Source organism: Dryobates pubescens, chromosome 4 (assembly GCF_014839835.1).
Source record: "Dryobates pubescens isolate bDryPub1 chromosome 4, bDryPub1.pri, whole genome shotgun sequence".
Lineage (NCBI taxonomy): Eukaryota > Metazoa > Chordata > Aves > Piciformes > Picidae > Dryobates > Dryobates pubescens.
This window is the reverse complement of record NC_071615.1, coordinates 482,813-487,194: the sequence shown is the minus strand read 5'-3', so window position 1 is coordinate 487,194 and position 4,382 is coordinate 482,813.

The following is a 4,382-nucleotide window of genomic DNA, read 5'->3' as shown; positions in this document are numbered from 1 at the left end:
TCCCTGCAACACCACCCACCCCCCACCCACCCAAAAAACCCACCCTCAACCCAGCCCCCGACTCCTCTCCGCTCCCTTCCGCCGCCCCGACCCCTCCCCGAGCCCACCCGGTCCCGTCCGCACCGCCCCCTCCCGCTCCACACCCCCGGCAACGCCCCGATGGGGAGGGGGTGGAGAATTTGGGGGGGGTGGAGAGGGAAAGCACCGGCGGGATACCCCTGGAAGAACAGGGCACCCCCACACCCTCCTGCCCCGGCACCCACGGGCAGCGCCTGCGCGGGTCCCAGCCCGGACCAGGCACCTCCGCCGGGGCGGCGGGGGGGCGATGCCTTTCCCCCACATTTCCCCATGCTTCTCACACGTTGTGCTATATTCGCTCATGCTTCCTGTGGTTCCCGGTGTGCTTCCCTATTTTCCAACACTTCCATCTCTCTCTCCCTCTTTTCTGACATCTCCCCGCGGTTTTCCATGGCTTCCCATCTCCTTCGCCTGCTTTCCCACGTTCCCTCCTTGGTGTCGGGCGACAGGAGCAGAGGAAATGGTTCCAGGCTGCACCAGGGGAGGTTCAGGCTGGATGCTAGGAAATATTTCCTCCCAGGGAGGGCTCTCAGACCTCGGAGCAGGCTGCCCAGGGCGGTGCTGCAGTCACCTGGGGGGGTTCCAGCAGCTGTGGAGCTGTCACTTAGGGACAGGGTTTGGTGCTGACCTGCAGGGCTGGGCTGGCTGAGCCTGGAGGTTTCTTCCAGCCTGCTGTGTTCTGTGGCTGTGCCTCTCCTGTTTCTCCTTCTTTCCCCACAGTTCCCATTTTCTGTGGAGTTTTCCTGCATTTCCCCATGGATCCCTCTGTGTTCTCACACTTTCCTGTGCTTTCCCCCGTGTTTCCCACATTTCTTTTCCCATGTTTTTCCATGTATCTTCCCCATGCTTCCCCACATTTCCCCTGCCTTTTCCCCTACTTCCCCACATTGCCTCATCCCTTCCCATGGTTTCCCCAAGCTTTCCCACATCTTCTCCATGTTTTTCCAGATACCTTCCAGATACTTCCCACATTTCCCTGTGCTTTCCCACACTTCCCCATGGCCTCCCCTGCTTTTTCCTGTTTCCCCCTATTTTCCTGCATCTCCCCACGTTTCTGCATCTCCTCCACGTTTTCCCAGGGTTTCCCATGCCTTTGCACATTTCTCCACATTTTCCCACCTTTTCTCACCTAATTTGCTCCTTTTCCTCCCTCTTTTCCCAGTTCCCAGGGCTGTGAGGGGAGGCTTGCAAGGGAGGCTGTCGGATCCCGGGTGGGCACTGGGCTGGGGGATAATGAACATCACCAGTGCCATGCAATTAGCAAATGGAGAGACAGCACTAATTAGGCTGCTCAAGATCCTGCTGCAAGTGTGGAAACAATCCCCACATGCAGGGATTTATCCTTTGGGATTGGAAGGGCAGCTCTTGGATTCTGCCCATTCCCCTGCACCTTCCCCAGTAAGCCTCAAAAGCAGCAGCTACAGAATCCAGCATGGAAGGGGCTGGAAGGGACCTCTGGGGATCACCCACTCCAAGCCCTGGCAAAGCAGGGCACCCCCAGCAGCTTGTCCAGGGGCACAATGCCCAGCGGGGGTTGGAAGCTCTCCACACAAGGAGACTCCACAACCTCTCTGGGCAGCCTGCTCCAGGCCTCCAGCAGCCTCACAACAAACAACTTTCTCCTCCTGCTCAGGTGGAACCTCCTGGGTTCCAGTTTGTGCCCCCTGCCCCTTGTGCTGTCCCTGGGCACCACTGAGCAGAGTCTGGCCCCAGCCTCTTGCCCCCCAGCCTTTATCTCTTGCTGAGCATTGCTCAGCTGCCCTCTGGGGCTGCTCTGCTGCAGGCTCTCAGCCCCAGGGCTCTCAGCCTCTGCTCCTCACAGAGCTGCTCAACAGCTTCATATCCTCCCCTGGCCTCTCTCCAGCAGTTCCCTCTCTCTCTTGACCTGGGAAGTCCAGCACTGGACCCAGTACTGCAGCTGTGGCCTCATCAGGGCAGAGGAGCAGGAGACCCCCCCTGGACCTGCTGACCACACTCTTCATGTACCCCAGCAGACCCTTGGCCTTCTTGGCCATGAGGGCACACTGCTGGCCCTCCTGGGTGCTTCCCTCAGCTGCCCTGCCCCAAGTCTGCAGGCACTGAGGCTGATTCCCACTCCTGTACTAGAGCTTTCCTTTTTCTGTCTGAAATCAGCAGTGTCTTAATTAACCAATTAATGTAATTAGCTCTTTTTATAATTAGCTCCCTGGAGTCCCCCATGAGCTGGAGCATGGTGGGGAGGAGATCCACAGCCTGAGACCAGAGCAGAGCTGCCAAAGCTGCACCACTGTGCACTTGTACCATAGCATGGCTGCAAGGTGGCACAGTGGCATGATGGCACAGGAACAAGACTGTGTGGCTGCAGGCTGGCAGAGCTGCAGGCTGGCAGAGCTGCAGGCTGGCAGAGCTGCAGGGCTGAGAGAGCTGTAGGGCTGAGAGAGCTGTAGGGCTGAGAGAGCTGCAGGGCGGCAGAGCTGCAGGCTGGCAGAGCTGCAGGGCTGAGAGAGCTGCAGGGCTGAGAGAGCTGTAGGGCTGAGAGAGCTGCAGGGCGGCAGAGCTGCAGGCTGGCAGAGCTGCAGGGCTGAGAGAGCTGCAGGGCTGAGAGAGCTGCAGGGCGGCAGCACTGGGGCTTTGTGCCCTCTCGTGGCTGGTGCATGCAGGCCTGAGCTGCACAGGAGCTGTTCCAGGAGAGGAGCCAAGTGATCCCTGAAGCTTGGGAAGGATGCCCAGGGAATGAGGAGGAGGAAGGGTGCATGGCAAGAGGATGTGGCCAGACTCTTCTCAGGGGCCTGGAGCACAGGGCTGGGGAGGAGCAGCTGAGGGAGCTGGGGGTGTTCAGCCTGGAGAAAAGGAGGCTGAGGGGAGACCTTCTGGCTCTCTGCAGCTCCCTGAAAGGAGGTTGGAGCCAGGTGGGGGTTGAATTCTTCCCCCAAAAAAAGCAACAGGACAAGAGAAAACAGCATCAGGTTGTCTCAGGGGAGGTTTAGGTTGGACATGAGGAACAATTTCTTCCCCCAAAGGCTTTTCAAGCCCTGGAACAGGCTGCCCAGGGCAGTGGTGGAGTCCCCATCCCTGGGGACCTGCAAGGTCAGACTTGATGGGGCCCTGAGCACCCTGCTGTGGTTGCAGATGCCCCTGCTGGCTGCAGGGCTTGGACTGGGTGGCCTTTAAAGATCCCTTTCCACCCAAACTATTTATGACCAGAAGATCCTGATCAACCCCCCAGCCCCTCATCCAGAGCCCTCCCCTCTGGCCACTGCAGGCAGGAGCCGCAGCAGGGACGGCCTGGGACTTCCCCAGCTTTGTTATTACAAAGAGGAAAGAAAGCAAAAGGGCTCAGGGGATCAGTGGGGATGGAAAAACAAAGCACTTCAGACACCTGGGAGACCATGGAAGAGGTCACCCCCAGAGCTGGCTGTGCCAAGGGAAGTTCCCTGGGAATGATTGGAAACGGCTGCTGCCCACCTGCCAGTTACCCCCAGCCAGCCCAGTCCCATTAGGGAAGCTGCTCCCTGGCCAGGGAGCTGTGTCCCACAAATCCAGCACAGCTCCTGGAGTCCAGAGAGCAAGCCATGAAAAGGGACCTCGGGAAGAAGCAAGGAGGGGAACCATCTCCCCACCCCTGAGGCTGCAGGTGGCACAATGCATGGGGCAGCAGCAGGGAACAGCCCCCTGCAGCAGGGGAGGGCAGGGGGTGACCTGCTGGGAAGCAGCTTTGAGCACAGAGGACAAGGCACAAATCCTGCCCCCCGCTCACTGGGGTGCTGTGGTGGAACTCCTCCCCTCCAGAGCGGCCTTCCCATCACCTGGGGCAAAGGAAACACCAGCAAACTCATCACCTCACTCATGCAGAGGAGGAAAAATGAACCCAAACCCCATCCTTGGTCCAAGAGGCTGAGCCAGGCCGGGGGGCGGGGGGCAGCAAGGGCCAAGGCTGGAGCTGAGCCGCGGCTCCAGCACCCTCGCGTCCATCCAAACCTCACCGCAGCAGCTCCAGCGGTTCAGCTTCAAACCCCTGGCACGTGGCCACCTCTGGGGTGTAGCACAGCTCCTCTGTTATTAAAATGTGTGACAAGCAACTGGAGATGGAAAGTGAAGTTGTACATTCCCCATCTGAAACTCCGGGAGGAATTTCAAGCAGGGGAATGCAATTTGCAGCCTGGAGCAGAGCCAGCAGCGCCCGGGCGAGATGTTGCTTAATATGGCTTTGCAGAGCTGGAGAGCATTGCCCAGAGCTGTGGCAGCACCAGGAGCTGCAGGCAGCCCTGCTCCAGGAGGGGAAGGGTTTGCACAACAGCAGGCCTCAGGAAAAGGTGGGTTCGGTG